At 44.0% G+C, this 24,943-nt stretch overlaps 1 protein-coding gene across 3 annotated transcripts in view; it reads right to left on the minus strand.

Annotated features, from left to right (window-relative positions):
* The window catches only part of RORA (RAR related orphan receptor A), a 760,993-nt gene that overhangs the window by 656,107 nt on the left and 79,943 nt on the right, over positions 1 to 24,943 (minus strand). Inside the window, exon 1 of one of the 3 annotated variants that reach the window (XM_089310499.1) lies at positions 1 to 24,943. This exon is cut by the window's left edge and continues 31,804 nt beyond it; it is cut by the window's right edge and continues 17,844 nt beyond it. The exons of the other annotated variants lie outside the window; for them this stretch is intronic. The gene's annotated coding sequence lies outside the window, so the exon portion shown is untranslated. 3 annotated transcript variants of the gene reach the window in all.

A 24,943-nucleotide genomic window follows, 5' to 3' on the forward strand; every position in this document is an offset into this window, starting at 1 on the left:
TGGTGCTCCAAAATGGGATGCCAGCATCACAGGCTCCACCTGCTGCGCCACAATGCCAGCCCCTGTGCTATTACTTTTAATTAGTAATCTCCTAATACTCTAATAAATAATGTCATAAGATGAATGTGCAAAATTCAATGTGCTATAATTACAATTCTAAAAAAAAGAAGGCTAATAATTCAAGGCTGTTCTTTAGCAATTATAAACACAAACAGAATTTCATTGGCTTCTTGAGACATTCTAAGTCTGTTGTAACAGCACTGCTGTCAGAAAAGCAAACAGCTGAAAGAACAAACAGGACTTTACCTGCTGTTCTATAAATAAGGTCGAACCACTGCTGGCGGGGAAACTCAGCTCGCAGCCTTAGTACCAGCATTTGCTTAGCACATTTGTATGAATGACCAGTATAAAAGTGTGCTGCTTCACTGTTGACACTTGCATAAATGTAAAGAACTCCCTGAATAAATCCCGCTATATATCTCTTTGCATCAAAATGGAACACTCTACACTTGTGAAACCCCACAGTTAATAAAAATAGCCTGCTTTTTATTAGATTCACCCAACTATGGGAACACAACAGTTTAAAAGTAACTAAGTGTGCTTCAAAAGATAAATTCTCTACAAGGAAAACTGCAAACACTGGAAAACGTTTAAAGGAAACCAACACGTTAGCTCAATAGCCCCAAACAAAAAAAAGTTAGAATAAAAAGGAAACACTTTCCAAATTATGAATGTCAATGAATATCAATCAGACAAGCTATGTGGAAGTAATTAAAAAACAAACAAACAGTCTGTGTCCTGGTCTGAATACCAGTTCTGTTGTCCTTTGTTTTATTTCTGTTTCTATGAAGGCTTCAGAAGAACTTCAGAACGTTGATGGAAAAACAGAATTAAAAGATAAACTTATCCCGCAAAAAGTTTTGCAATCCATGCATACAAGAGTTCTTCAAAAGGGCTGATGGAAAATGCATATTATCAAAAATAATAGGATGGCAAAATTTTTTGTACCAGAAAACCTTATCTTTCAATTCTACTTTTCTATAAACTTTTTAAAAAGTTTTAATTAATTAATTAATTAATTTATGGAGACCTCCTATCTACTGTTTCACTCCTCAGATGCCCACAACAGTCAGGGCTGGGCCAAACCAAAGCTAGGAGCTAAGAACTCCATCTGTGTCTCCCACATGGGTGGCAAAAACCCAAGCACTTGGGCCATCATCTGCTACCTCCTACATGCATTAGTAGGAAGGTGGATCAGAAACCTAGAATAGGCAAGACACAAACCAGGCACTCGCACATGGGATGCGGGGACTTAACTTGCTGTGCCACACTGTCCATCCCCCATCCCTTCCACAAACATTTTGCAGTGCCCTCCTATAGGGTTCTTCAGGGTAACTGCTAGTGCGTTGTGGGGGAGGGGAATCAGTTCAAGAGAAAGTAGTTCTCAGCATCCTCCTGAACCTTATAACTATGGCATAGCTACAAATTGTAAGACATAACTCTTGTAAGGCTTAGTGTTATGACTGGAATAACAGAAAACACATTTTCCTTTTTCAGCAGGTTTACATAGCCAACGTATGGGGAAAACAAAACAAGCTCAACCAAAAATGACCCCGAGCAACAAGAATCTGGAGAAGCATGTATTCGGATGAAGAAACCCAGAGCTGACAGCCTGTTCATCAAAGGCAGTCCGTAGACTGTGTCACGCTAGGCAAGCCCAGGGGAAAGCCGGAGTCACCACTAGACAGCCCAGAAGAGTGCAGACAAAAGGCTCCCTGGCTCCAAGAGGGGAGCACTCCACCATGGCTATGTATACAGATTCATTCACTCCAGAAACTCATCTTCTCTGCTCCCCTTCAACCTGAAATAAACCAGCCATGTGACACTGGCTGGTCACTCAGTTCCAGGAAGCTGGGAACGTGTGCTTAGATGCCATCCCCTAATCTTTATTACCCTCTCCCCTTCTTCCTACCGCCTTGCCATGCACAATGAAAATAAATCAAACTGCAGCAAAAAACACTTCGATATCCCCCACAGCACTTCACTCTCCCAGCCCCCAATCCTCTACTGAGCATCACCTATACAAACAAGGACACCCTTCCAAGAACCTCTGTCCCACGAGATTTCAAGCAAACCCACAGTGTAAGGCTTTGTCCTAGAGCAGTAAAGATGAAAATGTAAGCAAATATTTGGTCTATTAGGAAATACATGCTTAAAAATTCTTCTTTCTTTGGACTTAACTAAGCTGTTTAATTGAAGGGTATGTGCTTTTATTTCTTTGAGTCTTTATATAATTATTCAGTTCTCTCCTTCACTTTGGAGGGTATACATGAAATTCAACACTCCTGTTTAGAAATTAGCTTTCTTTGAAAGATAGGAAGCCTTCATAGAAACAGAAATAAAACAAAGGACAACAGAACTGGTATTCAGACCAGGACACAGACTGTTTGTTTTTTAATTACTTCCTCACATACAAAAGGACTTTGAAAAGTTTTGGGGAACATAGAATTAAAAGGTAAGTTTATTCTGATGCACAACTTTTTAAAATCCATGTATCGCATTTTCAAAATATATCTTTGCTATGGCTTCAATGCATCTACTTGTGAAATCAGCTTGAAATGTTATTTGGTTCAACCTGCATACCCACAAGTTTAAAAAACACAAAAAACCCTACCATCACCATCTCTTTCTAATCTCGAATGAGCTACAGGAAGGCCATTCTCCAGGATGAGACCAGGGATCCTTACGTATCATTTAAAGTACGCTCCTTCCTTGTTTCTGTCTAACAGTTGCAAGTTCACTTTCTTCTCTCCATTGTTTTGTTCCTGGCAAATTGTTCTAGTTAAATGCTGGCTGCAAGAAAACTTTGGTGTTATCATCTGTTTATATCATAATTTTGGAGGAATAATAGGATATATCCCACTCACAGCAAGTACAGACACAACCTATAATAAAGCCTATTTTGTTCTCCAAAGTGTGAGAATAATATCTAAGTGTGAGCGTTTTTCTCACACTTTGATGTTATTCTCACATTTGTAACGTCAGAGACTTGTATTTCCACATTTAAGAAAAAAAGCACACAACTGCCACCCAATTCTAAAACCAGGTAGCTGAAAAATCCCAGGGCATCTCTATTTCTACGCACAGCTGCATTTGCCTGGCACTAGGAAAGCAGTGAGCAGAACTATCAGAACCATGGATGGTGAGCCACGAGACAGCTCAAAGTGAAAAGCTCTCCCACTGGAAAAACCAAGGGACACGGAACAATACTGAGAGCCAGTCAGACATCTGATCTCAGATCAAACCAGAGACAGCCATAAACATGCACACTAAGATCTGGACCCAACTGGCCACCTTTGCCACACGTGAAACTCCAATAAAACTGACACATGGTTGTACAAGTAGCTTGGAGTGAGAAGGTGGAAAACTCAAAGTTGAGAGGAAAAACTAAGAATCTACTGGGGCTGGCGCTGTGGCATAGTGGGTAAAGCTACCACCTACAGTGCTGGCATCCCATATGGGTACCGGTTCAAGTCTTGGCTGCTCCACTTCCAATCCAGCTCTCTGCTATGGGCTGGGAAAGCAGTAGAAGAAGGCCCAAGTCCTTGGGCCCCTGCACCCACGTGGGAGACCTGGAAGAAGCTCCTGGCTCCTGGCTTTGGATCCGCACAGCTCTGAATGTTGCAGCCATCTGGGGAGTGAGCCAGCAGATGGAAGACCCCTCCCCGCCTCTCCTTCTCTCACTGTGTAACTCTGACTTTCAAATAACAAATAAATCTTTTCAAAAAAATCTATCTCCTCCAGAGTTCAAGGAAATAAGAAAGGTTATCAAAACACCCACATGGTTTTTGTTTTGAACATCTTTGTTTATCATCTGCCTTCCTTTTCAGGAGTGGACCATGATTTGGCTCTGCTGTGCCGCTTCTTGGAACCTCTTTCCCAGCATTCCTAGATGGGTATGGATTATTCCCACCACAGGAGCACAGAAGCTCTGGCTGTCACTGGGCATCCAACTCCTATGCCCCCAATAAGATGAGTTATCCATAAAACATTCTCTCATAAAACACTACCTAAATTTTCACCCTGACATTTCCCTCCCATTTTCTGCCATAAATGGTTATACAGTGCTGATGGTCATTATGAAGCAACCGTGATACTGGATGTTGGAGAAGAATCCATTTTGGTTGTAGTCAGATTCATAGTTGGGTAAATCTGTAGCTGGTGTCAACTGTTTGGGTTCCCATCTACTGTTACTAGCAACAGTTCAAGCAAAATCATTTAATCCTTTTTTTTTTTTAAATCAGAAGCATAGTCACTATTTTTGGTTCATTAAAGGAAAAAAGGCAAGCAATACAACATAAGACAAACACATGAGTACACTGTCACTCCAAGACAGACCTTGGTAAGCAAAGATATTTTATCTCACTAAACACAAAGTAAGTGGACCCAGAGTCCAAAACACAGGTGTTCGGGTGGTGCCACTCAGTACAATTCAGAGATACCAGGCCTGAGGCTGAACCCAAGGCTGGCAAGAAGGATTATGTCAATGCTTTCCCTTCAGAACAAAACAATCATGGCCATCATTTCTCACTATAAATACAAGCAAGACCCCAACAAAATCTAGTTCGGTTGTTTCTAAAAATTGCAAGTTCTCCTATGTCAAGCTCTTTCCTGTAAAAATAGTACACTGCACATACTCATCCTTATTGTAAAATGCCCCTGCCTGGCAGTGAGTGCCAAATGGCACGATTGAGCTGGTGGCTAGAAGTGCATTAGCCTGCAGTGGCGAACCACAGCACGTGTGCCACTGAGTCCGCCTTTCCCAACACAGAGGCCCTCTAGAGCCAAAAACTGCACCTCATCTCAGTGCTCACCCCACACTCAAACTGCATCGAGCATTTTCACATTTAAAATGTGTGCTTTGCTTCTTAGAGTGCTACTCTTGCTGAACAATCAATTTGCATTACATTAAATTAACATAGTAATGGACAGCTATAAAATTACACATTTCATGCATTAAATCTAATGATGAAATAATAGGTAATAACAGGTTACCAAGTCTGACTTAAATATCCCTCAATCAGTAAATCCACTCAACAATAATGAATAACTTTAAGCACCCCATTTCCTGGGCAGCAACCTTCAGAGAAGAGCATGTAAACTGGAAAGTTATTGTCCATCAGACAACATAATTACTCCAGACAGAGACATACAAAGGGCTGTTAACCTGTAGCACAGTTACAGGAGATCTTTTCCATGCTTTATTTATATGGAGTCATATAGGAGAATTTAATATAGTATCACCCCTGTTTTGACATTTTCTCTATTGCTCAGCTTTATGGTAAAAAATGCTAACTCACTTGCCTGGAACAGGACTAGAACAAAGGTGGAAGTTCTTGGTAATCCAAGAAAGTGAGAAACATATGTATTTGGTTCTTAAGATTCATTTGGGTTTTTAAATTAAACAATATGATTTATTTTTACTTGTTTTTTCCCTTCTCTCTCTAATTATCTATGTGCATGAGACACTTTTTAAAAAAGAAGTACTTAAAAAAATGACTCACATAGACGGGGGATGGAGCTAGCTGGTTTGGTGTATGCTGAATGATGTATGAATAAAAATATTCGGAGAGCAGACTTCATGCAATCTGAAAACTTAACTGCTTCAGGCTGGCTGGCATGACTCCCCTGGGGTGCAGAGAACCACTCTGAAAGGGATCAAGATGCAACGCTTGCCTGTCTCAAGCACAGATCTCTGGAAGTTGTTTGACAAAACGTGAGTGCTTTGACATAGCAAGCAATTCAAGCCCCTTCACACTTCCATTTCAAATGCTGCCACCAGCACACAGCCTGTGAGACAGAGAAGTTGGACCAGATACACAGAGCGTCTTGTTCTGCAGGCCTAGGCTGCATTCTGCAGAACACTCCTGTCCCTGGGTCTGGAAGGAGGTACTCTGGAGGAAAGAAACATTTTCAGGGTAGAAAAGGTTCTACAGAGGTAGGACTAAACAAAGCCGAAAACTGACTGCTAGGGAAGACATTTGGCCCTGTGGCTAAGGCCTCGACTGGGGACACTGCATCCTGTATCAGAGTGCCTGGGGTCGAGACCCACTCCACTGCTGACTTCAGCTTCCTTCCAAGCACACCCTGGGAGGCAGTAAGTGATGGCTCAAGTACTTGGGTCCCTGTCACCCATCTGGGAAACAGGGACTGAACTCCAAGCTCCTGTTTTCAGACGAGGCTGGTCCTAGCTGATGTGGGCATAGGGGGAGTAAACCAGAGGATGAAAGTTCTCTCTCTCTCTCTTCCTCTCTCTTTCTTTCTGTGTGTATGTGCCTCTCCCCTTGCTTTTCAAATAAACAACAACAACAAAAAATAAGCAAATTTAAAACTTGTTTTAACTGCTAACTTTTCCCTCTTTAATATGCTAATATGCACTGAGAAACCCCAAGGATGAGGAGACACTGCAGGCAGTGCTTCCCCAAATCAAATCAAGCATGGAAATATTTCCCACAACTACAACCACCTCACCCATCATCAGTGTTCCAAGGAACACGATTTGGAAATCACTTGTCTCACTTGATGGAAAAACCAGTACATTTTGCCTGAATAGCCACAAAGTCTTCTTTGCCTTCTTAGAAGACACAAACAAACCCCTAAAGAAATAAAACAACAAGTCTTGAATGAATGCAAATCAGACTGGGGCAAATGGAGGAGGGAGGTCTTCACATGTCAGCTCCTGCATAAGTTCATAGAAAGCCTTTTGACTGGCAGGTGGGCACATGGGACAAAGCCAAACCGTGGACCACTTGGCTGGTGGTGCAGGTGGGTCAGAGTACTTTGCAGGATCCAATGAACATCATCCAACAGGGAAGCCTTCCGGTGAGCCCTTCACTCCACAACCTCTTAAGGAAACCCAGAGACTGGACCACAGGACAGCATTCACCTTCTGTCCTGCCTCAATTGTTGGCACTTGTATAGGTGAGACACTAAAAGCCTAATACCTGATGGGAGAAAAGACACTGAAAATAAATCAGAAGAAAAATACAAAGATGCCACCCACAAGTTTTTCATTTTGCTTTCCCCAAATTCTAGCCATTGTCTTTAGGGTTTCTTTCAAAATACTGTCTGATTGGAAGCTGTCCTCACACCACAAAATCTGTCTGCTCGATGCTGGAGGATGCTGCTTGTCACCTCTCGGCCTCCGTTCACATGTCCTTGGTGGTGTGGCTACAAACGCCACCCCGGGTGTGCACATGCGTTCACAGCACCCTGAATGCATACTGTCGAACTTATTTTTTTTTTTTAAGATTTCTTTATTTATTTGAAAGTCAGAGTTACACAGAGAGAGGAGAGGCAGAGAGAGAGAGAGAGAGAGAGAGAGCGCGAGAGAGATATCTTCCATTGATGGTTCACTCCCCCAATTGGCCGCAACGGCCAGAGCTGCGCTGATCCAAAGCCAGGAGCCAGGAGCTTCATCCAGGTCTCCTACGCAGGTGCAAGGGCCCAAGGACTTGGGCCATCTTCTACTGCTTTCCCAGGCCATAGCAGAGACCTGGATTGGAAGTGGAGCAGCTAGGTCTTGAACCAGCACCCATGTGGGACGCCAGTGCTTCAGGCCAGGGCTTTAACCCACCGCATCACAGCACCGGCCCCGAACTTATTTTCTGAGAGAGAAAATTTTCTCTTCACAAATGCACAGAGGAAGAAAAGCTGGTTCTGGCCTCACTTGCTTTATGTTTAGGCAGAAGGCCAGACACGATTCCCCAGATTTTCAACAATCCTATAGTTCATGTCAGACCCCTGGGTACTAGTGACGTTAAGGCAGGTTCAGGAGTTCTGTTCCCTGCTATGGGTACATAACACATCAGCTCTAGCAGGTGGGCCTGATGCATGTTCTCCTGCTCAAATTCCACTTGGCCTAGGGGTTGAGCCACTGGTGAAGACCCTCAGTGCCCCACATCAGAGACTCTGGTTCCGTACGTGGAACTCGGAGTGTTGCTGAAGCAGTGATGGCTCCAGGGTTTGTGTTCTTGTCGCTCCCTGGGAGACATGAATGGGGTTCCCAGCTCCCGGCGTCAGCCTGACTCAGCCCCAGCTGCTGCGGGCATTTAGGAAGTTTACCACAAGTGGACAGGAACTTGCTTTCAAAAAAAAAATTCTATTGAATTGTACAGATTCAATTTAAATGTCACCTCTTCTACAAATACTCTGATGTTCCCACTCAGACATGACCTCTCCCTCACTTTATTGGTTCTCTGCTCCAACTCCCGAAGGACATACTGATACAGAGCAATGGAACCCAAAAGACATGCTCCAGTGATGGACAGGAGAAGCTGAGAACTGGCCTGACCAATGGGAGATGTGGGGTGGGGACACAGAATCCTGGCAAGGAAGAGCCTGGGCAAAGTTTTAAAATGACCTGTTCCTGAACGTGTGTCTTTCTCTCTCTTCCTTTCTGTCTCGGGACCTCTGTCTCTGTCTCTCTCTTACCCTCTCCTTCTCCTTCTTTCTCCTTCTTCGCTCCTTCCCTCCAGTCTGTTGGGTTTCTCCCAATAAACTCTTTCCCTAAAAAAGAAAAAAGGAAGACCCCGGGTGGGGTTTGTGAATGAGAGCAAAGGCGCAGGGGCTCAGCCCAGGGCAGCTTCACGGGGTCAACCTTTCCTTTGGGTTTGAACATTGGCGCTCTGCGGAGGAAAAGTGAGAAGCCACTACTGTATATTCATATTTGAGGACTATTTTTAGTCTCGTGTTTTTGACGTGTGAGCTGCCAGCACAAAATACACCAAACACCTTCCTAACTCCCTCAAACCACATAAATAAATGAAAAGAGAGGCTGCTGAAACCTTGACAAGCAGCTTGTCAAGAAAAGCTGTTTTTCACACCAGAAACCTCTTTTCAGAACCCTAAATCCCATCCACTCTATTCTATTTGCAGAGCCCTTATCTGCTAGCATCACAATGGAAAAGTGTAAATTGGGCTCCCTGCCTCCCCCCCAAAAAATCCTCTTTATTTTCAAAACCAAAAACTGATCAAGAAGTTCTGTCTACATTTCAAAACACTGATTCCTATTTCAGAAATATGCTTACAGACTTTACCAAAGAGTGTCATTTTGACTTGTGAGCTTAACGCATTGCCACTAGATTTACCTTACATGTTATATTCAACCTATGTTACTGGAAGTAAGTCTTTATGATCAGTAAGGTGTAGAATCAATGCAGACTTTGGAATGGATAAATTTATCATGGCAACGTTTGGAATGATTTTAAGCCAATTCACATGCTATTATGTAATCTTCTGCCTGTTACAAAGTCCAACACAATTGCTCAGAACTAGCAGAGAGAGACCCGGAGAGCACAAGAAAATCTAAAAAAAAAAAAAAAAAAAAAGTGACAACATGATCCAATTTTATCCCTCTATCCAGTATGATAAAGAGAAAAACTAGAAAGCAGAGAAATGCAATGCTCTAAAAAATTTTAGAAATATATTGGAGGGGCTGGCATCATGGCTAGTGGGTAAAGCTAATGCTGGCATCTCATATGGGAACCCATTGAAGACCTGGCTGACTTACTTCTGATCCAGCTCCATGCTGATGGCCCAGGAAGGCAGTGGAAGATGGCCCAAGTCCTTAGGCCCCTGCACCCATGTGGGAGACCTGGAAGAGGCTCCTGGCTCCTGGCATCAGACTGGCCCAGCTCTGGCTGCTGCGGCCATATGGGGAATGAACTCGTGGATGGAAGCTTGCTCTCTGACTCCCTCTCTCTCTCTGTAAGCTCTGCCTTTCAAATTAATACATGTCTTAAAAAAGAAAAAAAAAAAGAAATGTATTGGAGCAGAAATCTCAGAAAGACTTTAGAAAAGGAACGAACACCTTCTGAAATGGAATAATACTGAGGCTGAATACGATGGTGCCATGGCTTGATTTCAGCCATTCCAGACTGAGCCTACTGACAGTAGCAGAGCTATAGTATAGCTCCAGAAGGTACAAAGAAAGGTCCCACAAATCTGCCAAAGGCTACTCTCTGCTGCTTTGGGTTTAAGTCTCATCAACCCCACACACAGGTCACCTACAGGAGGCACAGCAGCAAGACTTCTCTTAACATTGGTCTAGGCTAGCAACAGCTACTTGGCAGGCAGCTGCCACAGAAAGGGGAGGTTCTTACAGCGAGGGAGAGTCCTACTGTCTGAGCCAGCGAGGGCTGCCAGGCAGATGCTGGGTGGGCAAGTGGCAAGGGGAAAGAACAGGAAGCTAAGTAGGAAGAGGGCTCCCAACAAGGTACAAAGAGGGCAGCAGAGAGCAACTATAGAATGTTTATTCCTTCCACATTTTGCCACAGAATACAAATTCCTGATTTCACATTGCCTACTACATAGATACTATGCTTCTGTTACTGTCACCTAAAACATAAGTCCAAGACTTTTTCTGTTGATTCCCAAAGTGTTTGGCTGAATACCTTACTGCCTCACCTCTTCTTAGCACATGCAGGCACATTTCCTAGCTCCTCTGGCATCTCAACAACCCAGGGATGCAAGGGTACTTCAAAAGCATCACTGGAAACAGAATTAAAAGACAAGCTTAGGGGCGGGCATTGTAATGCAGTGGACTAAGCCAGCACCCCTTATCAGAGCACCTAGGACTGAGCACCACCACCTATGCTTATCCAGCTTCTTGCTAATGTGTACTCTTTCTGCCTTTCAAATAAATAAATCTTTAAAACTTTAATAATTATTTTAGTATAAATAATTTTGAAATCCATAATATATATTGTGTATGATCTTTTTGAAGATACCTCATATGCATGGATTTCAAAATTTTTGCACCAAAATAAGAATATTTTCTTTAAAGCTTTTGATTAACAGCTGCACATTTTTGAGGGCTACATGTGACAGTTCAACACATGATACAATGTGCACTGATCAAATCAGAGTGATCAGCATCTCCCCTTCTCTGACGTCACTTTATGCCTAGAGGCTTGGAGCTCCTGTCTTCTAAATAAAACACATGCTAGGTTAGAGTGAACTATAGTCACCCTGCTAGGCTAGGCAGCAACTGCCATGTGACCTGGCCATCCCACTGCTGGGTTTATATATAAAAGACATGAAATCATTTTGTTTTTGACATGAAATCCTCGTATCACAGAGATACTAGCTGTGCCATGTTTGGTGAAGTGCTGTTCACAATAACCAAACTGTGGAATCAACCAAGGTGTTCATCAACAGACGAGTGGATAAAGAACACGTAGTAGGTATATGCAATGCAGCATTAGTCATCCATTAACAAAGAGTGAAAACCTGTCATTTGCAAATGAGTGAAAATGGAGAACATCACACCAAGTCAGCCAAACATACATGTCTTCCTTTACGTGTAGGAGCCAAAAAATAAATTATCATTTAGTTCCATTTTTCTGTGAATTTCTGAACTCCCCTTGTATATCGTGAGCCCCTCCCTCTCCTTTGTCATCTTGAATAGGACAGGTCCAGCTTGGACAACTATGAACCATAACTCATCACATGGTTCGCTCTGAAAAGCATGCTTCATTAACAGCAGCGAGCACACCAACAACAAGCCACTTCATGCTGATTCACATTAAAATATTTAAATATGTCTTCAGGAGAGAACATTTCCAAGTTATTTTCTGAAAACACTTACAACATTGAATCAAACTCAGCAAAAAGTACCCAAGAAAGAAAATCCAGATCAAAGCAACTTATAAATAATGATGTAAAAATATTAACTAAAATATCAGCAAAGAGAATCTAGCAGTCTCATACTAGAGTAACATGTTACAGACAACAGGGCTAATTCTAGAGATACCAGTATCATTTTTGAACAGAAATGTTGCTTCTATAATTAATAATGTCAAAGAGTTAATGGAGAAACACCACATAATCATCTCCAAGATGCTAAAAAAGCATCTGATAAAATCAAATTCCTTTTTGATTATCAAGCCTGTGATCAAATAGGAATCTATGAATACTTCACAACATGGAAATGAGAAATATAAATATAACCATATCTTGATTCAATATCTCAAAGCACACTTCATGTTGGCACACAAGAAGCATTTTTACTAGGACAAGAATAGTTACTTCCAATACTCTACAATTCTATACTTTCTTTTTTTTTTAAGATTTATTTATTTGAAAGGCAGAGTTAGAGAGAGGCAGAGGCAGAGAGGGAGAAAGGTCTTCCATCCACTGGTTCACTCCCCCAAATGGCTGCAATGGTCAGAGCTGAATAGATCCGAAGCCAGGAGCCAGGAGCTTCTTCCGGGTCTCCCACGTGGTACAGGGGTCCAAGGACTCCTCTACTGCTTTCCCAGACCATAGCAGAGAGCTGGATCGGAGTGGAGCAGCTGGGTCTTACACCAGTGCCCATATGGGATGCTGGCACTGCAGGCAGGTAGATGATTACAAAATTAGGGAGGGCTGATAGGAAGGGAAGAATAACTATATTCCTAAAGTTGTACTTATGAAATTTGTATTCCTTAAAAAATAAATTTAAACACACCACATACACACAAGGTAACTTTTCCTATTCAAATCAAAGTATTCGATTAATATACAGAAGACAGATATTATTTACAAAAACAAAAGGGGCATCCAGTATCAATACAGAAATTTAAGAAACAAAGAATTCACAAGAAAAAAAATTTAAATCCTACAGAGACAGAAAACATGGGAAATTATTATCAAGAAAGACATCCTTTGTTCTTAGATGGAAAGACTCACTGTAAAGAAACATCTTTCTTATTTCTCCCTATGACTCTATAAACTTAATGTGATCGCAATAAAAATTCCAACAAGAATACTGTGGAACTCAGAAAGTTAATCCTAAAATGCCCATAAAGAATTAGCCTATGAGAATTGCCAGGAAAATTCTGAAATATGAAGTTATTAATCCTTTGGATATTAAAACATACTGTAAAACTAAGGTAATTTGAACAGTTTGCTACTAACAAAATGACAATAAATAAGTAAAAATGATTTAGAAACAGACATAATGTACACAGAAATTTATAATATCATGAAGTTGGCACTTCAGAAGTGGGAGATTGATGGATTATCCAATAAATTTGTTGATACAACTGGCCAGCTGCTAAGGAGAAAAGATGCTGGTCCATTCTGACATCTTACATCAAAATAAATCCCAGATGACTCAGAAATAAAAATCTTAAAAGAAAAAGGGGAACGTTAAAAATAAGTCTTGGCATTAGGAGGGCTCTAGTGGGCAAGGGAAAAACATGGGATGTCATAAAACGAAAAAGAAAATAAGAGAGAAAAATGCAATATATTTGTATTAGCACCTGAGACTTTTGAAAAGCAAGGGATACAAACAACAGGGACAAAAGACCATGAAAAAGGACAAAAATATCTGCAGCTTTATATGGTAGACACAAGGCTCAGTTCTCCTAAACGGAATACATTTACATCATTAAGAAAAGGACAAGGGCAAGGAGCCTGTGTAAAGATGAGTGTGTGTCCTATACCTGACCCTGGGTAGCAGACTGAGAGATGGAGAATGATGTGCAGGGTTTTGGGGCAGGGTGTTTGGGATCAGCACCAACAAGCACTGCCCAGTGAAGAACCCACAACAAAGACCTCAGCTGCCTTCATGGACGCTCTGGACCTTGGATGGCCTTTCCGAGATGTCTCACACTGCTAACCAGAGAGATGAGCCTTTGTAGTTGTCCATCAACTGACCCTTGGCAGGGGCTGGGACCTTAGCTAGGAGTGAAGCCTGATTCCTTCTGCTACCCACAAGCCTAGTGCAGCTTAGCTTAGCTTCCAGGACTGCTAGAAAGAGACAGCTCTAGAAAAAGATAAGCAAATGGTTAGTAAACACACAAAAATGTGGTCAACTTTATTCACAACTAACAAAATACAAATTAAGCCAACAGTGGGCATCATGGGTCGCATTAGATAAACAAAGGTAAAACTGGACCAACACAGGTGTTAGTAGCAATGTGGGAGGAATGTGAGTCCCTAGGACCCCCTGGAGGAGAACTTGGCCCATGGTTCTGAACTGAAAGTGGACAAACTCTGGCCCAGCATCTCTGCTTCTAGGAACTGGAGGGTGTGTCTGGAAGCAAAAAGTAGGTAGGACAGTTATGTGTCATTGTGGATTTTTTTATACTACACCGAATTTTTTAAGAGCAGCTCCCGGATACTCTTTCACACAAAATCATTAACTTACTTTATACATGGGGGATCTATATAACAAGTCTCTGGATGCACTGATCTTCTGCAGAGCATATTACACCAATTTTACTCAAATTCTAGTATTTTAGGAAGAAAACTGAGCTACTAGGATATAACTATATACCTATTTGGCCAACAGGCTCTGTAATATATCCTCGAATTTAATCCTAACAACCCTATGAGACATCTTACCATTCCCAACTCAGAAATATGGAAAATATGGAAACAGAGTACACAAAAGTTAAGCAACCAATTCTCTGGACTACAATTCACAGTGGCTGCATCTAGACAGTGTCTGGATGTTGTGCCTCTTTCTACAACTTCCTCCTGCCCCTCCCTACCCCGTGTTTTCTTTTGCCTTTCAAAACATTGTATAAGCAACCACTGGCAACCTAAAAGAAGTGGTAGGGTTTCCATTTTTAAAAAGAAACCATGGAGGCTGAGGCCACGGCTCACTTGCTAATCCTCCGCCTGCAGCGCCAGCACCCGGGGGTTCTAGTCCCAGTTGGGGCGCCGGATTCTGTCCCGGCTGCTCCTCTTCCAGTCCGGCTCTCTGCTGTGGCCCGGGAGTACAGTGGAGGATGGCCCAAGTCCTTGGGTCTTGCACCCGCATGGGAGACCAGGAGGAAGCACCTGGCTCCTGGCTTTGGTGGCGGCCACTTGGGGGGTGAACCAACGGAAGGAAGACCTTTCTCTCTGTCTCTCTCTCTCTGTGAAAGAAAGAGAGAAAGCAAGAAAGCAAGAAAGCAAGCAAGAAAAAGCAAGAAGGAAAGCAAGAAGGAAAGAAGGAAAGCAAGAAGGAAAGGAAGGAAGGAAGGAAGGAAAGAAAGGAAGGAAAGGAAGGAAAGGAAGGAAGGAAGGAAGGAAGGAAGGAAGGAAGGAAGGAAATGACAAGAGACCACAGCTGTCTCTAGCTCAGAAAGTTAAAAATCTCAAAGAGCCTTCATCTTCCTATCGTCTCTTCTGGGGTGTAATTTAATCATGATAAAATTTTCACTGGGGAAGCATTTATGGCAGGTGGGATCTCTGCTCTGGTCTTCTTCTTTGGATACCATCAGCGAAGGATCAGGGGAAATAACACTCAAGAAATGGGTAGGAGTTGAAAGCCATTGTTTTCATTGTGATCATTAGACTCAAGGCCCTATAACGGAGACCTACTTTAGGTCAACTATTTGACTTGGTGCAGGGCAAGGAGCACTACAAAATTCCCAAACAGAAGAGCACTAGGGAGATAAAGGAACGGATACTTCTCTCACATGTCAGGACAAGGTCTTTAACTCAGGGGTCACAGGACGGCTGGTACCCTGAATGAGTTTCTGAATATCTGATGCAACTGCCTCCCAAACGAAAACAGCCAGTGCTACCAAAAAGCAGACTTGTGCCAATGGCAAGACCTTTTGTTTAAAAAAAAAAAAAAATCATCAGAATGGATGATGGGTTGGTTCTAAAAAAAAAAAAAAAAAAAAGCCTGCCAAGGATTTTTCACTGCTGGTGCTGGCATCCAGAGACAGGGTGCTATTGCTTCTGTTCACTGACACCGTTTATCATTTTGCCCAGACCCTTTAATAGAGATTGCTGCTTCTCACTGCCGACCCACCATCTGTCGTCACCCACATGAAGGATCTACATAAATCCCTCCTAGTTGCCATACCTCCAAAATGTGCCCTCCCCAAGAAAACCACAGATTAATTGTTGCTGCTTTAAAATCTCAAGAGCAGATAATGAATTTAAATCTACCTCCCTCCCCCCAGCAGACACACACACACACACACACAGCAACTCCCATCCATAATTTAGGAAATGGATGCAAGGCAGCAACAGTTAAAGACTAATTTCTTATGCCTTTTGTGCATTTACATAATTGATTCGCTAGATAATGCACTCTGCTTCCTTATTTAATAAACATGTTAATGATTTCAGACAATTACTCAAAACTGCCTACAAGTGTCTGCCTAAGAAAAGCAACAAAAAATAATTAAAATGAAAATACACACCAAAAGGCACATCCTTCATATCACATTACACCAGATATTAAGTCAATATGTCACCCTGTCACCAGTCACTTGCTACCTGCTGTTATACATTTATTCAAATTCTAATGTATTAGCTGAGGCTGATACATTGGTTAGACACCCAAGCGGGCAAACACACAGAGTGAGGGAATAAACCTGGTGCTTTGTCAGGGTAGAGGCAGTAAAGTAGCAGCAGAGGGGGGTTACAATAAACCACGGCACAGAAACAGAAGGCTGAAGCAGACGCTTTCGTAAGCAAAGCCTCTTCAGGCTATTCATGGTGGGGGGCAGTCACAGGGGAACTAAACACATTCCATTTCCCCTGCCACCCCAAGCGCTTGCTTGGAGAGCACCATGCAGGCCAAATATGACAATGGGTCCCTCTTCTGTTGATGCCTCTTGCATGTTGGCCACTGTCAGGCTGTCTTTATTGTGGCCCCCAGAACGTTCATATGAGCAAGCCATAGTCATGGCTGGAACCACAGAGACCCATGGGTATGTTCATCGCCCATTAGAAGGAACTATGAGTACAGGCAAAGGCAGAGAAGGGGCTCCAGTGCTGGGCAGCCCTGCCTTTGGCCCTCTGTCTTTCATGGCCTGTCCCACTTAAGCCTGGCTCTTCTAGATCCTGCTAGAAGCCAAGCTGCTTGGGCACAGCAAGTCCCAGCCACTTTCCTAAACCCTCTAGAGTGACCCAACAGGTGCAACAGGGGAGGGTGGAGGTTTCCAGTCCTTTGCTAGAGGCTCTCTGAGTCTGGCTCAGGAAATTCTGATTCTACCCACTCCAGAAGTCAGGCTGGAAGCAGAAGAAAGATGAAATTGAGGAGAAAGTAACTTTTGCTAGAAAAAAGTATAGCAACACAAGAATGAAAGCAAGCGGCTTCCATTGGTCAGTTAATATTCTTGCATTTCTAAGCCCAAGCATCCAAGGTGGAGGCAACCCATTACACATCAATCCTAAACTAGGGGTTACATGTCATTTGGCAAGTGTGTGTGTGTGTGTGTGTGTATGTGTGTCCGACGTTCAGGTTCTTGACCTGTCTGCTCTTCTGAATAAACTGGACCTGCTCACAGCTGGATATCACGTGGATTAAATGGACAGAAACATGGCACAGTTCTTCCAGAGCCACCTTTAGAGACAGCTTTTATCAGGAAAGTTACGGAGAGCTACCAGGGGATTTTCAACAACGGTGATGGGATCTGATTTGTTTCCTGGAGTGATCATTCAAGCAGCAAGGTGGACAATGGCATGAAAGACGAGAGGGACCAGGGAGGCTGTCACATCAGTCCATCAATGCCGAAGGCTTGGGCCAAAGGAGAAGCAGTGGAGTCAGACAAGAGCACCGAGCAGAAGGTGATGCTGGTTTCTAAGACTCAGAAGGAAAGAGGAAGGGTGGCAGAAGATGGGCAGGTGTCAGGGTGGGAAGGAGGGTGGAAGTCCCAGCTCAGCTTTGCACTGAATGTTGGGTTTCAGGTATCTAAGTGACATTCAAATGAAAGTGTTCAGAATTCAGCACTAGACTTTTTGCTTGTGGTTTCATTTTCCCATGCATTAAATGGTCCCCTGAACTACAAAGGCAGCAAAGGATGAGCTTTTACTGGGTCATGTCACTGCCCTGCTCATTGTCAGAAAGTCTCCCCTAGTTTCTGGAAACACAACCAAGACATGGAACACAACGAAGCCACTCCTAGCAAACACTAATAAAGCCCTAATTAATAAATTAGTTTAACTTCCCCCTCACCCAAAGTCAAGTGCGGAGAAATTGTTTGATGATCTTAATGCACTCATAGCCAACTGTCACAGCCAATTCATTCAGGTCAGAAAGCAGAGCAGATAACCAAATGTTCAATATGATAAGAAGTTCCTTAGAAAATTACTCAACAGTTCATTTAAAATTGGACCATAATGGGATCATGCAGATGACCTAGTCCAAGAGAAAATGAGGCCTAGATGATCTTTATTTTAAAATTTGTTACTATCTCTTTTGAAAGGCAGAGAGAGACAGAGACAGAATTCCCATCTTCTGATTCCCTTCCCCCACTCTCAATGCAGCCCCAAATAAAATGGCCAGGGCCAGGTCAGGCTGAAGTCAAGAGCCCAGAACTCAATCCAGGTATCTACTGTGGATGGCAGGGACTGAACTATTTAAGCTGTCACCTGCTGCCTCCCAGGATATGCATTACCAAGAAGCCGGGATCAGAAGAGAGCCAGGACTCAAACCCAGGTAATCAGATAAGGGGTGTCAGTGCCTCAAGCAGCCTCTTAACCTCTGTGCCAAATACTTGTCCTTTGATGGTTTTTTAAATGAGCAAAAATACACCCAGCTGACATTCCTTAAAAAGCTGATTCTACAACGGGGCCACACATACATAGTATATGGAATGCAGAGAAGAGAGAACAGTTGCCTCCGTGCAAGGCAGGGGCTCCCTGTTGGAATAATTTGCTCTGTTCCCCTTGATGATGCTTTCAACAAATAAACAGAAGCCACATCCGGGGATTCCAAATTCTGAGCAGTGTTCACATAAGCAAATAGAACCCATGTCAGGGACTTCACCAAGCAAGCTGACTCTGTTCCTATGCTATCTCGTAAAGAAAAGGCAACCTCATCACCTGCTTCCACGAGAAATTCAGCACACCCTGTTCCACCATGAGTGTGTCCCTGAAGACCTGTGGGGCTCTGAGAAGGAGTTCCCAATGGATTCTCCCACGTCACTCTGTGCTCAGCAACCCCACCTGGGGTCTTTCTGGTTCCTCTTCACCTACAGAGAAACCTCATCTTGAAACCTGGATACCTAAGGGCTTCCTTGTCCCCTACAGGGCGCTCATCAGACCAGCTTCTCACAGAGGGAACTGCACCACCAATGCTAGCAACGATTTCTTCTGGCCGCTATGAAGACACCACTCTCTCTAAATCATTTCCTTTTTATTTATTCATTGCCTTTCTTACCTCCCTCGAGAGAGGACTTGAGGAAGCTTATAACAAAGGGCAGCTACGCCATAAATCAGTTCTGGGGAAAGGGGAAAGTGAACGTACTAACCACACAATGATTCATACAGCTATGGAGACTCCATGTGAACACCAGCCAGGAGCTTTCAGGCAGCCACAACCAAAGGGAAAGTACTCTTGAGGAGTGGCGACCTGTCAGAAATGACCAAGTACACCAATATTCCCAGGGGGGAAAGTCTCAGAGCAGCATTCTACACAGTGTCTTGGCAAGGACAGATTACTACATCAGCAATCCCATCACTTCTCTTTCATAGCCACAGAGCCTCAGCTTGCTTTTTATTGTCTTAATTATTTGCAGAAAGGAAAGCTGCTGAACTGGGGGTCAAGAATTCCTGATGTGATGTTGAGCTAACCAGGAGGCCACAGACAAACAGCCTCACCACTCCACTGAGACAGGTGCCCAGACCAAATGCAGCCCTTCTAATGCTAATGTGATATGGTTTTCAACGTAAGTATCACCAGTTCTTCAAGAGTCTAGGGAAGTGATACACAGCTCTGTGGAGCGACAGGACTAACACTGTCCTATCAACGAACTCTTAACTTGGTATCGTGGGAAGATGTGCTTGTGGAGATAAACGACTTAAAGTCTAGGGCTCTGTGTAGCAGTCATATTTCCTAGAAGAAGAAGAAATGCATCATTAGAAAATCACATGAGAACAATCTACTGGCCTCATTTAGTTGACTCTCTTTGACCTTGTAAAGCCCCACATCAAATGCCATTCATTAAAATGGGGTGTGCAATTAAAAAAATAACTATGGTACAAGCACTATTTGCACAAAGACCAACATTCACAGATAATGTGTGCACACACAGTCTCATAAATAGGTCTGTATTTAACGACCTCTTTTGGCCGTCTCTATTATGTATAACAACCTTAATTTAAATCCATAGTCAAAAGGAAACATCCCTAATGAACCACAATTTCAAATTCAAGTTAAATTTGTCTCCTAGACCAAAATATATAAAAAGCCTCTTGCTTATATTTTTAAACTTCATGTGACTTATTTAAAGATTCAAGGTTTTCACTGAAATAAGGCATAGATGACTACATTTCAGTTCAGCTAAATAGTTACTCATGCAGAATTCTAACAACGGATTTGGATTTGCTTCAATACTCTTCATGAAGCATATGGAAACCAATTCGACCAGGGGAAGCTACACCTTTCTGTTGTTCTAGGAAAGGCCAATGGTCTGAAAACAAAAAAATAAAATGTGCTTGCAGGAAAACTGCCATTCTTCTACCTACTGGGAGACTTTTGTAATCAGTACATAGCTTAGCTTCCCTTTATTGCTTTCATTTTTAAGAATTAAGTTAAACAGAGTTAAGCATATCTGCAGAGATTTTAAGTTCTTAGAAGGCAAAGACTCAACTGTATTGGGTAGCAGGATACAGGCACCAGAACTTCATGGATTATCTGATTCAGGATGTCAGTTAAACTGCACAGTTGCAGTCTCTCTCTACTTCCTGTCCACAGCAGATATCACCAACAGGTCACAGACAGCATTCTTTTAACCTATGGCCAAAGGATTTCTGTTCAACACTGCACTGCACTGGTCATGCATGAGATGAAGGCTTTTGTATTCTCTGATATCCTCCAAGCCTGAGGTTGAGTTGAAGACACCAACCCTCAAGTAGGATAAGATACACAGCAGCTAAGCAATAGGGCCTGGACGAACCCCTGGACTCTAAACTCTTCATCCAGTGCTCCTCCACTAGACACCAAGGGCAATGTTGTGCAGCTCACAAGCAATCCCTAAAGGAGATGACTGAATAAATGAACCTTTCTCTTTTGATCTCCAGTGTCTCCTCCATTTCTTTTGGGAAGATGTGTCTGGAACAAGGCTCTCAATCATTGCTGTCATAATAATATCTGGGTGCCAAATGAGATTTAAAAGGAAAATAAAAATACTGAAACTCAGGCCGGTGCCGCAGCTCAATAGGCTAATCCTCCGCCTGCGGTGCCGGCACAACGGGTTCTAGTCCTGGTCAGGGCGCCGGATTCTGTCCCGGTTGCTCCTTTTCCAGGCCAGCTCTCTGCTGTGGCCCAGGAGTGCAATGGAGGATGGCCCAAGTCCTTGGGCCCTGCACCCTCATGGGAGACCAGAAGAAGCACCTGGCTCCTGGCTTTGGATCAGTGCAGCGCACTGGCTGGCCATAGCGGCCATTTGGGGAGTGAGCCAACGGAAGAAGACCTTTCTCTCTAACTCTGCCTGTCAAAAAAACAAAAACAAACAAACAAACAAAAAAACACATCAGATCCCAGCACTTGCAGATAAATAACTAACTCACAACAGAATGATGGAGGTATGGACAAAACCTCACGAGCAGGAGGTGATCAGTGCTGCCCAGGTTGCAGAGGAATGTGGAAGCTGTAGCTGCACTGGCCTGTGAAGGCTGACTAAGAGTAAACCAGGTGCATCAAGGGAAGAAAGCATCCGGTGGAGAAACATCAGAATTAGTCATGATGGAGCAGAGGGGGCTGGGAAACCCACAGAAGTCCCTGGGTCTGGAGCTCAGTGTGCAGATTTGGAGGGGAGGATTCCAAAACAGGGGCTGAGCCTGAATGCCAATCAAGGAGACTCTCCTTTAACTGGAGGGGGATCCCACAATGAACCCATTTCCTGTTTAAAAATACACACAGCCGGTGCCGTGGCTCACTAGGCTAATCCTCCACCTTGCGGCGCCGGCACACTGGGTTCTAGTCCCGGTCGGGGCGCCGGATTCTGTCCCGGTTGCCCCTCTTCCAGGCCAGCTCTCTGCTGTGGCCAGGGAGTGCAGTGGAGGATGGCCCAAGTGCTTGGGCCCTGCACCCTATGGGAGACCAGGAGAAGCACCTGGCTCCTGCCTTCGGATCAGCGTGGTGCGCTGGCCGCAGCACGCCAGCCACGGCGGCCATTGGAGGGTGAACCAACGGCAAAGGAAGACCTTTCTCTCTGTCTCTCTCTCTCACTGTCCACTCTGCCTGTCAAGAAAAAAACCCAAAAAACAACAACAAAAAAAAAAACTTACACACTGTACCCATTAAGTAGGGGTAGAATGGCTTGTCCCTCCATGCTTTTATGAGGTCCCTCCAACCTGCAGATGAGTGAGGGAAACTGTTCATTAGTATCAGGAAAGGAGATGTGGGTGTGACTGACACAGGCCAGGGGGAGCCCAACAAACCCAGAGAGATAGTATTTTATTCCTTTCAGCCACTCTATCCAATGAGCAGCTGCTAACCCACTGGTGGTGCCAGAGAGACTCAGTGGGCCTGATGACTGTTAATGGGCTTTATTACCTTGTTGAGTACCTCAAACTCCAGTTACTAATTACAGGGCATCCACTTGAATGTTTGGCTCTATAATTTTTGTTAATTGATTTGCACAAGGGGATTGAGGCATGACATGCGCTGAATTTTCTGCTGGCTCTAAAACTCCATGACTCTTCTCTATAGCTGCATGCATCAGTAATGACCTTGTGCATTCTGGATTGTGGGTTTCATGCATGGGCTCCTCTTCAATTGCTAAGAACCCTCAGGAGCAAAGTGTTATGCAAGGGCACACAATGACACAGAGGCCCCGGCTGGCGCGGGACACAGCCGTTACCACTCAGGCTAGCTAGCATTTATTGATCTCTGCACAGAGAACACATTTTGTAAGGGCAACCCAGTTTAGTCATTTAGACACCTTGCCTGCACTGAGCTCACACAGCTTATGGACATGACACAGGTGGTGCTGCTTCATTAGTCGACCTTAGATGCTTATATCCTACACTTCACAGCCAATCCAAACACTAAGGCAAAGCATACCCTCTATCTCACGCCCAGTTCACCCTTTGTCTTCCCAAAGCCCACAGCTTATCTTGAAGGCACTGCTTCCCACTCACAAGGTGACTCTTGGGGTCTTTGCATGACAGTCTTCCCCTTTGCATGGTTTCCTCATGGCTTGGGAAAGGGATACGAAGGAAAGGCCCAGAGGGCAAGGAGCCGCAGGTAAACTGACCCTGCATTTACACACCACCAGCCAACTGCTGCTGGACGGGGCAGGCGGCACTAACTCTCAGACTCTGAAGCCTTCTGATGGCCTGGCTTTCAAGGCGAGGAGCACATGAACTAAGAACCCGTGAGCCACAGCACTGCATTGCCTACCTGTCCTTCTAGGCAAGACCAATGCATGGGAACAAGTGACTGTCAGTGATGTCAGGTGACCCGTCGTCCCCGCCTTCGTCATGAGCACTTTGTGGCTAAGAATCATGCAAATGCTAAAGTCTCCAAATAATCGAGCTTCATACATGAGAAAGGATTCAAGGTTATCACATAATAAAGTCCCCAGAGCGGCCCCACCTTCGCTATGTCTTCTCAGATGAGAAAAATACAGCAGTATACGAGTTAGGGCGCCTCTGGTCTAAGCCTTGGTGTGCGCGTGTGCATGTGTGTGTGTGAGTGTGGCTGGCATGCAGACGTCATTGTGTATGTTGGCTGCAGCAGCAGATGCATGCTGAAAGGTGAGCATTTGGTATAGCGGTTCAGATGCTGCTAAGGATGTCAGTATCCCGTATCAGAGGGCCTGGGCTGGAGTCCCAGCTCTGCTTCTGATTCCAGCTTCCTGCTAATGCACACCCGGGAGGCAGCAGGCAATAGCCCAAGTGCTTGGGTCCCTACCAACCGTGGAGCATACCCAGATTGAGTTCCAGGTTCATGGCTGCAGCCTGACCCAGATCCAACTGTTGTGGGCATTTGGGAAGTGAATCAGCAGATGAAAGATTTCTTTCTTTCTCTTCCTTTGTCTCTCTGCCTTCCTAAAAGAGTAGATAATTAAAAAAAAATAAATAAAAATACAGGCTGAGAGTTTTGGCTGCATCAAGAGTAGAAAGAAGGCTGAAAATGAGGAAAACGATGATTCTGCCTCTGGCACTGTGAAAACAGAGTCTGGGCAAGGAGTCTCACTCTCAGCACATCAGTCCTCCAGTTCAAGATGTTGGAAGAAACACGTCTTCTTTAAGCCTGCAAACCTAGAGCCTTCAAAGCAGCCAAACCCAACTCAAAAGATGGCACCGAAATGTTTCTACACTGAGAGGGAAAAGTGAGAAAAAGAGAACGTCAGGGAGTAAAGCCAGGAGAGTGGCTTGGTTCCCCTCTGGAAGTAATCTTGGCTATTTGGGGAGTTGGGGCCTCAGCCATGGGAAACTCTTTGGAAGAATCCGTGGGCCACTGGGCAAGAAAGACTGTTCAAATGGGAAAGATTAAGCAAAACACACTTGTGTGATGCCTGACAAATTGTCTCATCTTCAGCTGTGAAGGGAAAAAATGCATCGTTTCCTCCAATAACATTAATTATCCAGCCACAGCAGAAACTTGACAAAGGCGGATGATGTGTTTAGAAACAGCGAATGTGGTAATTCACTGGGCCCGGATCCAAGGATGCAGACACCTCGGAAGAGCAGCTCTTCTCGTGCCCCACATCCAAGGTAGAGGGAGATCCTGGCGCTTTCAGCAAGTCCCAGCGGGACCTGGCAAGCCTGCATTCCGGGCTCTGTGTTGTGGAAAAGGGGACCGGCTGCAGAGAGAAAGATGGCATTGATGCCTCGGAACCCAACCGCCAGGGTGTTAGTCCAGCTGCAACCGTTTACCCTCCTCACCCAGGACTGTTCTGGAAGACATTCCCTGCAACTTCTGCAGAAGAAGCCAAAGCGCTGAGGCTACTCTGGAGGGTGAGAAGTCACATGGCCAGGTCATTCCTTT

The sequence above is a fragment of the Oryctolagus cuniculus genome, chromosome 12, assembly GCF_051225735.1.
Source record: "Oryctolagus cuniculus isolate XC-2025 breed Fujian yellow rabbit chromosome 12, ASM5122573v1, whole genome shotgun sequence".
NCBI classification, from domain to species: Eukaryota; Metazoa; Chordata; class Mammalia; order Lagomorpha; family Leporidae; genus Oryctolagus; species Oryctolagus cuniculus.